General features: G+C 38.7%; 1 long non-coding RNA gene across 1 annotated transcript in view; it reads right to left on the bottom strand.

Annotated features, from left to right (window-relative positions):
* The window catches only part of LOC130054220 (uncharacterized), a 1,835-nt gene extending 1,760 nt beyond the window's left edge, over nt 1-75 (bottom strand). The window contains exon 1 of the long non-coding RNA XR_008802505.1: nt 1-75. This exon is cut by the window's left edge and continues 780 nt beyond it. This is a non-coding gene — a long non-coding RNA (uncharacterized LOC130054220).
* Nucleotides 76-13,155: the final 13,080 nt, after the last annotated feature.

Here is a 13,155-nt window from a genome sequence, read left to right as displayed (position 1 = left end):
ATTTTTCTTTTAATACAAATTTGTCACATCTGTCATTTTACATACAATGAATCATCTTCAAGACGAATAAGACATTTCATTCACGTCGTGGTAAGTTGATTTCCCAGTACACATTTTAATTATCAATGTAATTCAATGTGTTGTAGGTGACGTATCACTGATTTCTCATTTTGCAAGATTTCTTAGGTGAACCTGTACTAATGTTTTGCAAGGAATATGTGGACACCCGAAGTGAATTTATTCGATCCTACATATATATACATATTGTATCAGATGGACTAGGGGGCGTGGGTTAGAATAGGTCCTCGGTACCCCTAACTTGTCGTAAGAGGCGACTACGAGTAAATGGGGCGGTCCTTCGGATGAGACCGCTAAAACCGAGGCCCCATGTCACAGCAGATGTTACTCAAAGGCTGTAAGCGCCGAACATAGGCCTAAATTTCGCAGCCCTCCACCGGCAATGGTGACGTCTCCATATGAGTGAAATATTCTCGGGTGGGACGTTAAAACAATATAAGCAACCAACCAGATGGTCGGGGGAGGGGGCATACGTTAATCCCTCAAAATTTCTATTTGTTCGTCGTTGATACAAACTCGGTCATTCTACGCACTGATTGGAGATGAACTATGTCATGATTCTCGCCTTACTTACGATATGCGATGATTGCTTAAAAATCAAATAGATCAATGCACATCTTAAAATTACTGAAAAATCCTTCTCCCATACTTTTTTTGTCAGTTATTCTACGGAATGAGGAAAAGTTGAATCATAAAATTCACACTTTTTCATTCATGAAATATTGTTTAAAAATTGAATAAATAAATGTAGTGGATAAAATTAACGAAAGACAATTACCTCATCCCATCTTTGTCTCTGAGATGTCTATGTGACTCTTTTATTATTGTACAATCTACAATAAAAGTAGGAGGGTTTTAACAAAACTATTATATCGAAGAACCCAGAACAACTTGTAGGTAATTATCACGAAAACACATTATATACATAATTATTTTCATAATATATGCCTCAACACAATTTTTATTGGGTCGTTAAGTCACAAATGTCTGCCTATCTTCAAATAGCAACAGTGTTTTCAGTTATTGAGATGACTTTGCGCAGTCTATTACCAGTGCATTGATATCAAGGTCACAGCAACCAGCGGTCAAATTATAGGTGTAAATACTATTTCTATTTTTAAAACTCATAATGAAGTAATCATTTAGCAAATACCGAGCCTTCCTCAGTCATTAACCATTTCTGGCCAAATTTAATGCGTTCGCGCAGTTCAATCTCTGTCCCACGAAGTGCTTATAGTTTAGTAGTAAATGTCAACCATCATTAAAACAAAGACCACATTACAATCCAGATAATTATCATTACGTGCCGCAGTTTTTATGGTAATGATGTTTTCATGTTGCAACTGCGACCGACGGAATGAAGTATTGCCAGAACTTCCTTTATACTTACCCGAACTGGACAGTTAAAGTCAAGCTATTAAAAAGTTCTTTAATCAATTGTTAATTCTAAGTCCTTCTGACTAGACGAAAGCTGTGAACATCATATTTTCTCTATATTAATGATGAAAATACTTCAAAATTAGTATGTTCATTTTAGAATAGTTCGGTCACGATTACCAGTACTATATGAAAAGAAAAACAAGGCAAAAATTCACAGACACTTCTTGAAACATTGCAAAATGAATAAGAATTTTAGATAGTTCGGTTCATTGTGCATCTTAACATGTGCATCATCCTAAAGGGAGCAACTTACCCCTACACTAAACTGTATAAAGTTTATATTCATACACATACACATAGATGGTAATATGAAGTGAAGTACAGGTTTAACAGGTACATATTTACAGCCAGGGTTGGTGGACTGGGCTCTTGTAGGTTGAATGTCTTGTTCAAGGAACATGTAACAGCAAATAATCATTCTGGGACCTAATTTGTTTGATTCTAGATTCATGCGCCCTAACAGTCCTTATACTGGTACGCGCATCTTGATATCCTTCATTTGTGTATTTGATATTAAAATTTTACCCTGCGTTTAGCTTCCTATTCGAAACTTGCACGATCACATAAGATATTCCAGTTGAAATTTATATACATGTATCTTTCATGCCTTTCTTAATTTGAATAATTTCAAAATTTGCTTCCTTCTGCATTGAAAATGAAGTTTACTTTGCGAACTCTTTAGAACATTGTGTCTGTTGAGCTTCAGAATATTACGTCTACTGTTGAAATACTGTCATTCGCGAAAATGTTGATGAAAATTGATGTGTTGTCAACACAACAAACATCAAGTAGAAAGGTATTTATATTTCGAAAGGAAATGAATATAATTTTCTCATTCGACGTTTATTGACAGATCGCTTGTGTGACTACATGTACACCAAATTAAGCAATGTTCAAGTATTTCCCCTTCATCACGACGATTTTGCCGTAGAGATAGAATATTGGAGGAAGGATAAACAGAAGACATGAAACATTTAGAGTGTCATGCATTTCTTCTGAGAATTCAAAGATGGCTAACTTTTGGTTTAAGTCTGCAAATCATTTCAAACTTGTGAAAAAACCTTTGATTTTTCCAAAGATTATTCACGGATTACCAGGATCCCCATTTTAAAAAAAATTAGATTTCTGATAATGTATGTTTACAAAGTAAATGGGAACGGGAAAAGGACGAAAATATAATGAAAAGGTTGATATTTTTAAAGGGGGCAGGAGGATAGAGAGAGGCATAATGGAGGGGAAATGAGAGAAAACATAAAGGGAGGAGGGGAAAGGGTGATGAAGAGAGAGAAAGAGGTTTTGTCACCCCACCCATGTATATGGAGCGCCAGATTAACATAAGCTAAAATAATTGAAGCTATCTTTAAATATTTGAAAATATCACCAATTCATTTGATGCGCGCAAGAATTCAATTACAGATCTCTTCAAATGTTTATTGATATCTTCACTTCTGAATACTAGTAATTGCGCGCATTAATTGAATTGGTGATATCATTGACTTTTCTGCTGAATTGATGCGCACTATAATTCAATTGAAGATATTTGGCGAAAGGGCAAACCCAGCTATGCAAGATACATGGAAGCATCTGACCCATGTGACACACTAGAGGTCCACCTGAGCAAAACAGTGAGGTGTGCTATTCTGCCAAGTGGTAGTATGCTGCATGTTCGGATGTTGAGCTCAACAACCCGGTGAGTATGTGATGTTTGAGGTGTCAAACAGGTAGTGCAATAACCGGAAGTTGAGCTGACAAAGAGGTCGAGATCATGTCGGTGGAGAACCAGCTAGCATACTCTGCAACTCAGTGAGTATGAGAAGTTTGAGGTGTCAAATCGATAACTCATGAGCCTCGTGTTGACATTAGTGTATAGTGAAGCAAATGACCGGACCGCTGAAACGATATGGAGTCTGATTCCTAGGAAATTTAGGGTAAAATTCTTGCATGTTTTAGCTACCCTTCCAGATCCAAGGAAGGCTAAGTCTGCCGCAATGGAATAACACATATAACAATACATGAGTGAGGTAGGTCAATACACTCCTAGCAAAAATTCAGCATGAATGGGATCAGTGAAAAGTATGTACAAGGTCCTAAGGATCTCAAAGGCTTTCTGTCATAAGTGCCTGTTGAACCTGTCTTATAGCAGAAGATGGTGTTCTTATGTACCTACAGTATGATTCTGATGACCACCTACACAATACTTTGATTAGGTGATATTCGATGGGAGCTGAAGTAGCAGCCCCTCTGCGGAAAGAGTGGCCGCTATAGGCATGGGGATTAATGCCAACCTTGACTAAAGATGAAACAATGAAATAAGTGCATTCCTAAACAAAGGCATGCCATCTTTTGATATAGATAGATTCATACGGTGAGGGGTTGAACTTTAGTCTTAATTCGAGATATTTGGAGCATGCATTATAGGAACAAGCATTAGAGTTGTTTTTGAACAGTTTGATGATGATCCCTTTTCTAAATGGATCATATTTAGACATCTTTAAACATAGATGCACCATGTCCTCAAATATTTGTATATCTGACATGCAAATATGAGAAGACGGGTCAAAATCTTTGTGAATTGTAAATTCATTACATCTTAAAAGGCCAAAAAAAAAATGCTACAGAACAAGTGGATTGTTGCATGAAAGTACACAGTATTTTGAACATAGCAAAAGTAACAGGCTGTCGTAAATTATTTGGCCTTATTTGGCTTCGTTTAACCCCGTTAAGAGCAGCAAATAGCCTTGGCATCTCATTAACATTAGGATACATGATGTTGTGTTTTATACAATGAAAACGTATGCCACATATATACAACTTGATTGTGACATGACTAAGTTCTAATTTAGAGTAACAATGAGCTATGAAATATAATGATAAATCTTGTGACATTGGAACATCAGGTAAGCGTGTCTGTGAAATGATATTGCGCATGAGCAGAAATCGGGTGTAGGCTTGGAATCCTGTTATATATGACTGTTTGGTCCTGGGGGCTATAGCAGCGTCAGGGAGGTTGTCTACAATACTGTCAAGTCTTTCAGAACTTCCTTGTATCCTGGAACGGTGAAAGGCGTCTTGATGGCATTTGGGACCAACTGTCGGAACTTTGGAATCTGTAATCGAGACAGACAGCCAGCATTAACATTTTTATGACCTTCAAAATATTTGCTTTTAAAAACGAAATTATTGTTAGATGCACATAATGCTAGACGGCGAACGAGTGCCATGAGTTTTGGGCATTTGGAACGGCTTTTGTTGATAATTGCCACAGTGCTTTGATTATCACAGGAGAAAACAATGCGTTGTTTCCCCCATGAATGACCCCACAGCAGCGCGGCCACGACGATAGGGTAGAGTTCACGGAATGCTATGGAGAATTCACTTGCATGTGCGTCGCAGGGGCAATGGCCAGGGTTCTAATCATCTCTGTCATTGGAAGAAACCTCCATATCCGTGGGTTCCTGAAGCATCTGTATAGAGTTGCAGGGCATCGGAACTAACTTCAATTAGATTGTAGAACATAGAGATGTCATTCCACTGTTTGAGGAAGAGTAGCCACATGTTCATGTCCTCTCTGGAGCCTTTGTTTAAGGTGACGTGGAAATGGAGTTGCTTAGCTGATGTGGGCAGAGTAAAGAGTTGTGACAGGAAGGAGCGTCCTGGATCTATGACCCTACTCGCGAAACTAAGATGGCCCAAAATTTGTAGAAGCTCTCTTTTGGTACAAGATTTCTTTTGGAGAAATTCGTCAATGAACGATATGATTCTGGAGATTTTCTCGGAAGGCATTTGTGCTTCCATCTTCAGAGAGTCTATGTGATGCCGAGGAAGGTAATATTGGTGTCTGGACCTTCTGTCTTTTGTTTAGCTATAGGTATGCTTAGCCTCTTAAAGATGAGCATAAGTAGGCCTTCTCTGGCTCCTCGAGGTGATAAAGTCATCCAAAAGGTGTAGAATACACTTAATGCCATTTTTGTGGGTAGCTATCCAGCAGATAGCTTGGGCGAGGCAGTCAAATATTCTGGAACTAGATCTACAGCCAAAAGCAAATTTGGTGTAAAAATAATATAGGCCTTTCCATTTGAGGAGAAACAAGTGCCACTGAGATGGTGAGATAGCTATCAACTTGAAGACATCGGATATGTCTGTTTTACACATGGTGGTTCCAAACCCTAGTTTCTTGAAGATTTTTATGGCGTCATCAATTGTAACGTAGGAAAGTGAGCATTTTTCTTTGTCGATGAGTGAATTAATACTGGGATCTGAAGCTTCTGAGTGTGGGGCTGATAGGTCCACTATTAAATGTGCTTTATTCGAATATTTTCTGAAACTAACTCCAATAGGACTAACTCTATATTTTGGAAATGGGGGGGGGGTGTCCTTGTAAAAATCCTTTCTCCACCTCTTTGTTGAGTAGGTCATCCACAATATGGGGGTTGTAAATAGCTGAAAGGAGATTCCGACATTCCTTGTCTGGGATATCTGTATTATTAATCATGGTATCAAAGCCGTGACGCAGGCCGTCACATATTTAACAAAGTTAGAGTCTGGATGCAATTTTAATTCAAATTCTAGGCGGTCGACGTCGACTGGGGTTGAAGCCAAAATATGAAAGGGTAGCCGGTTTGGGGTTATCTAGTCACTTGTCTTTTTTTTTTTTTTTGTCTCCTCGCATGAGTGGCCTTCGTGATCACTTGCTTTACATATATTACACACATGCAAAAAAAAAAAAAACCAATTCTTCCTGTCGCATTTCCCTCCATTGAAGTTGTTACATGAAAGGTGAAGATAACGAACAGTGATCAATCTCATATAACTCCTATAAGCAAGACAGAATAGATAGTTGGGCAAACACGGACCCCTGGACACACCAGAGGTGGGATCAGGTGCCTAGGAGGAAAAAGCATCCCCTGTCGACCGGTCACACCCGTCGTGAGCCCTATATCTTGATCAGGTAAACGGAGTTATCCGTAGTCAAAATCATATTTCCGTACCATTGTGCATTTTTCGTGGTCTACCATACTTGTCTTCTTTGACTGAGTTGATGGATTGAGAGTTTTTGAGCATCTGGTATTGGGATGGTTTAATTCGTAACAGAATGAGCCTGAATGTGATGTGGAGTTGCACAGATTGCAAGCGGAAACTCTGGCATTTCCCATGACCATCCTCAGAAGCGCATTATCCTTGATGGACCAATCAACTTTGATATTCAGGTCATTCAGGGCAGCTGCTGCTCGAGCGGAAAACTGTGTATGGTAGTCGTAGAATTTTTGACCGTGCACATTAGAAATTTCTACGATATTTCCTTCATGTCTGTCCAGCTCCACTCTTCTTTCGGGAAATCTCGTACACATAATTCTTTTGTATTTGCCAAATGCAGTTATAAATTCACTAATAGTCAAGGATTTGTGGAGGCGTGAATCCACGGTCTCCAGGACATTGAGGCCCATGGTGATCTCTGGCACGAATTTGTTTACCTCGTAATTAGGAATGAGTAAACTAGCTAAGTTTACGTCCCTGCCTTCCCAGATTTTTCGTTTATGAGAATCTGATACGATATATAATTGAGGCAAGCATTCAGCAGAAACACCAAATTGCGTAGTGCGAAAAGACCCATCTCACGAAATATCCGATCTTGTGAACCCGCTTCCCGCTGCGGTTGTGGTAGTTGAGATACCTCTTGCAGTTTCTAATATGTAGGGCTTCCCTTCATGATCCTTTTTTGCCAGTTCGGAAATGGTCTTCTGGAGAGTCTCTAAATTCTTTTGAAGAGACTGTAAGGTAGCCTGAATGTTGTCGGGCTCGGAAGCCGCCATGTTGGAAGACTGCTGGGCGGAAGTACTGGTATCATTGCACATAAGCTTTGCGTCCTCGTTATTTATGAGTGAATGGGTGACTGAAAATGGTCGAGTGTTGTTTAACTGATCGTCGGCACTTGTAGATAAGTTTGAAATTGTCGAACGGTTTGCGACGGGATCGGTGTGCTTGTTTGGATCGAGGTTATTCGCCGTACGGTTTCTGGTGTTTGAATTCTCGAGATACAATTGCAACGTGTTGTTTCTGTCCATTGATGATGGAACCGATATTCCGATAGCTTTCAATTCCGCTTTCAGTTTTGCCAGTGTCCAGTTTTGTGGATTAGTCGAATCCAGTGTACTTGCTCTATGGCGGGAACGACCGCGTCTCTCGGTCATATCATTCAATCACTTGCACTGTCACAAATTCGGTACCACACGATAAATATCCAGTTACAGAACGTATCACTTAAGTTTAAGGAATGTCAGTAAATAGTATATCATGTAATACGGCAAATAATAGGATAAAACACTTCCACAGAAAAACACAAGGGCAATAATAACGTGAACACAGATCAAATGACGCTAAAACAATAGAAAAATATTTATATTGACCAATCAGGAGACAGAATTTATATAAAACCAAGACGGTGGAATTGTGAGTTCCGGGGCTGTTTGCTGACACAAACTTTGTTTATGCAAGCACACACATTAATTAATTCGCGGATCAATTCAGTTGATGCGCGCAATAATTGAATTACTCCTCTCTTCAATATAATGAATGATATCATTAAATCAATTGATGTGCGCAATGATTCTTTTAGAGGGGGCACCTATCTGATTAGCGATATCTTCGACATATCCACGATTGAATTAATGATCTCTTTAATTGAATCGTTGCTCTCTTTAAAAGAATTGATGTGCGCATTAATTATTTATACAAATTGGTTGTAAATAAATAAATATGTTTTCAATCGATTGAAGTCAGCATTTCGTAAATTCTATGATCGTTATAACGATCTAGTTCGTCAATACAACCTCGCATTGGGTCAAATGCTGTCTGACGTGTTTCATACCGATTGTTAAGCCGTTCTTGGCACACTGATTTTGACTGCGGATAACTCCGTTTACCTGATTAGGATATAGGGCTCACGGCGGGTGTGACCGGTCAACAGGGGATTCTTACTCCTCCTAGGCACCTGATCCCACCTCTGGTGTGTCCAGGGATCCGTGTTTGCCCAACTATCTATTTTGTATTGCTTGTAGGAGTTATGAGATTGATCACTGTTCGTTATCTTCACCTTGCATCATCAAAACATTCATACCGAACTACAAATAAAATTTCCACCACATTGATGCGCTCATCAATTGAATTGACGAGAGCAATAATTGAATTGATGCGCTCATCAAATCAGTTATTGCTCTCATCAATTGAATTAATGTGCGCATCAAATCAATTACTGCTCTCATCAATTGAATTGATGCGCGCATTAATTCAATTACTCCGCGCAATAATTTAGATTGATGCGCGCAATACAAATGTAGTCTTAACTGTGCCTTTGTGTTTCATGAGGTTTTACAAATTTTCCTGGTACGATCCTATTTAAAACTTTAAACCCCAATGTGGTCCCACTCTGGTCCCATGAGTTATTGTGTGAAACTTGAATGAGAGGTTTGCAAAGACAAGTATAGTCTTCGAATGAGGGGCTTGCATATCAACATGACAAACTGTATTATTGTGGTGTTAAGAACAACATTTTGGTATACTTGTGCATTTAAGTTTGATGAAGTGGATTCGGCGCTGTCTTTGTGGGAAGGAAAATGCCGGCCCAGATCATTATCCAAACTGCTAGTCTCGTTCAACCAAACACTTGGCTGTCTCCGCAAATCTCCGGTGAGCAGAGAATCTGGTCAAGACACGCGATATTAACTGTTACCGCTAAGGAGCGCTAATTAGTTTCGGTTTGATTCTCTCTGACATAAACAATCAATTCCGAGATTTAATGCTAATTAGTTGATTTTTCATTAGTGATACTAATGGGAAAATCATAACTACATGTACAATAAAAAAAAATTACGTTCTTTTTTTCAGCTGGAAATTGTACTTTCACTTTTGCCTCCTAAAGTAATTTTGATAAAACGGTTTTACCATTTCCCGTGGGTAGAACAGCAAATAAAACCGGCCTTTTCTTTTACAAAAGTTTTTATAAACACTCTAGTTGTAAATCCTTCAGCTTAAACGGCAATCTATTACAAATATCTTCGGTAGTCGTTATTTTGGAGGTGTATTGAATCAACCAATCATATTAAATACCGATATTTTGGTAAGCCTCGTTCTGACGTTACAAACGTTATCGCGTGCCTTTACCAGACTCTCTGCTCGTCGGAGATTTACGGGAAAAGCAGAGCGTCTGGTTGCACGAGATTACCAAACTGCCCTCTCTTCCTTACGTAAGCATCACTGTATCTCTCTCCGTTTCTTCTGTATACATAGCTTCGTCCATCCAATTTTCTAAGATTGAAATGGGACTCGTTTGTAAATAAAACGTTTGCCCAATCTGTTCTGGTGAAAGAGAGCTGCCACTTGTCCCATAACAAATGAATATGTGTGTCTTCTTGCCAAAACTGGACCATCGTACTGTCTAGAGGGGTCTACTCCATCTCTCCTTCAGTCTGTTTCGCACTGTCTACAGGGGTCTAATTCCTCTCTCCTTCAGTCTGTTTCGTTTTATCTACTACAGGGGTCTAATTCCTCTCTCCTGCAGTCTGTTTCATTTTATTTACAGGGGTCTACTCCCTCTCTCCTTCAGTCTGTTTCGTTTTGTCTACAGGGGTCTAATTCCTCCCTTCTTCAGTCTGTTTCGTACTGTCTACAGGGGTCTACTCCATCTCTCCTTCAGTCGGTTTCGCACTGTCTACAGGGGTCTACTCCCCCTCTCCTTCAGTCTGTTTCGTTTTGTCTACAGGGGTCTAATTCCTCCCTTCTTCAGTCTATTTCGCACACTATACAGGGGTCTACTCCCTCTCTCCTTCAGTCTGTTTCGTACTGTCTACAGGGGTCTACTCTCTCTCTCTCTCTCTCTCTCTCTCTCTCTCTCTCTCTCTCTCATTCAGTCTGTTTCACACTATTTGGTCGCTAATTGGTCTGCCATGTACACCCAAGGTTCCTCTAGACGATGGTTTTGCGTTTAGTCCCCGATTTCTTAAATGCGATACCAAAATGTAAAGATCTTGACGAACAGTAGTCACTCTGCACCTGGGTTATGAACAAAGGTCAGCAACACTACTGGTCGCTGCTCGGAACTCGTGGTACATTGCACTGATACTTTAATAGTGCGATGCAACTGCCTGTCAACATATAGATTTTTTTTTCATGAATTACTCAAACTACTCGAAATCAAAACAATGACTTCTCAAAGAAATAAGAATATCAGCAGAAGCATAAAAAAATTCCTGCAACTGACCTCTCTAACGCAGCGACCAGCTTGTATCAAATCGCTCCTCCGTAGACATACGTGGCATTTCTTCCGACACGTTACGTGATTTCTGGTGTCAAATGTTCAAAGAAACCGAGCAAAAATTAAAGGAGAGGAAATTTTATTGTCAGAAAGCCTGACCACAATTTTCCTTTTCAGAATGAAATCGTCATGGTTCAATAAATTTTCGGCTATTTCAATTCTCGTTTTGTTGAATAATCGAGTATTGTCGAATGAAACCTTGTGTAAAAGTTAAAACACTGTACCATAGCTTAGTTTAAATGTTATTTTAAAAATTCGATTGGCGGTTTAAAGATTTGATTAGTATGTGATAGTCTTCTTGTAAGTATCGGATTTTCCTTATTTTCCCCATGATTCTTGAGAATATTTCCACACCCTATTTCCACTATTTCACATTTATCTCTATTTGAAAGGAACATGTACCTTGATTTAAACAAAACTTGAACCCTCTTTACCTATGGGTATTTCATGCCAAGTTTGGCTGAAATTGGTCTTGTGGTTTTAAAGAGGGAACATCTTCGCAGCCAAGGGATTCCGATCCGAACTCTACTCTCATCGAATAGAGTTCGCATCGAAAACCTTGGTTTGCAAAGATGAATACAATTAAGTTTACTATGATACCAGATGTTGGACAAAATTTGATCAGAGATGCTCACTTGAGTATTCAGCTAAGGTGAGCTAAACATATCGTGGGTAGTGACATGTCATGTGTCACCTGTATTACAGGCATTGTCTGGTTTTCTATGGACAATGTCTTATCGTGGGCGACTAAATGGGGCGGTCCTTCGGATGAGACCCCAAAAACCGAGGACCCGTGTCACAGCAGATGTGGCACCTTCAAGATCCCTCCCTGCTCAAAGGCAATGGTGACGTCTCCATATGAGAGAAAAATTCTGGAGAGGAACGTTAAACAATATAAAATCAATCAATCTCTTCGTGTTTCATTTGCATCCGGTGGCGACGCGATCGAAAGACACTCCACCTCATTCCATGACGGTGCAATAACAGCCATAACCTTTCCTTGTTTACACACTAGACATGTTGTCATGAAATCATTTTTACATACTTAACGTATTTTTCAATCCAATGACGCACAGCGAAACATGGTGGAGTGGTTGAAATTCTGCTCTAGAGATGAGCTTTTACTGGGTGTTTCGTTTTTGTTGTTTAGTTGTGAGGACATGTGCGCGTCCTAGACCTTATTTTTGTTGGGTAGCACCACACATTTCATTATGGCAATGTATTTAGACTTGATGTGTGGTGCCCGAGATGGTATGTACAGCTTATAAATAATTATGCCATATTTATAGCAGGTCCTATCTGCCATACACATGGAATGACTAAATGCCAAATTTTAGCATGATTTTGCATAATTTGTACAACCCTGTTACTTATGAATCCAAGACTTCGTCTCATCATAAATTTAATTGACACCCTAAGCTTTGTACAATGAAACAGCAATATTTTTCAAAGTATTTCAACTTTGTATATGAAGTTAGTAAGTGTCCATGTATGACATTTTTCATCATTTAAAAAACAAACATAAACAAAAAAAACAACAACAAACAAACAAAAAACCCCAAGAACAACAACAACCAAACAAAACAAAATAAACAAAAATCTATCAGTGAATTGTAGGCCCTTTGAATGTCACGCAATTATCAACCAAAACTTCTTTTTTTTTAAATTTGCCATTGTTTACTGTAAGAAATAATTTGTATAGTCATCTCTCAATCATTTAGATATATTGTAATTTTTATTTTTTCTAATGATCGGTTGTAAAGCGAAGTAAGAGAAAAATAAATAAAAGGTATTACAGGTGTATATGCAAATTTTATGAAATATTTAGCGTAAATCTTATAATTTCACGACTAGAGGTACATATCCATTTTTCATGGAAGGAGACGATCTAAATCACGTAAATGGGACAAATAATTTTGTAAAATGACAAAAAATATCTGCCAAAATGTTGCATTATATTCTGAGTAACTAACGAGACATGTGCAGACATTCAGACTTTTGTTTCTTGTACGTGTTTCACATTGCAAGTATTATTGTGCATTTTAAAACAATTTCATCCACGTTTGGTATGCACCAAGAAAATAGATTAGAACACACAAGGCATTTGACTTGGACGCCTGTATAACTAGAATTGCTTCATGCTAAATCAGCGATGGACTATTTTAGCAATATTTTCTAATCGTCTAAAGTGCTGCTGATATTTACATTCCCAATTTCTTTGTTTTAGATATCTTAACAAGTTGTTATTATAGCCATTTCCTCACGAAAGCACTGCACAGTTGTTTACGATGCGCGTATGAATACAAAACTACTTGATAAATATAGGATGT

This window comes from Ostrea edulis, chromosome 4 (assembly GCF_947568905.1).
Source record: "Ostrea edulis chromosome 4, xbOstEdul1.1, whole genome shotgun sequence".
NCBI lineage: Eukaryota > Metazoa > Mollusca > Bivalvia > Ostreida > Ostreidae > Ostrea > Ostrea edulis.
Note: the sequence above shows the minus strand (reverse complement) of the source record. Positions and strands in the feature narration are given on the sequence as shown.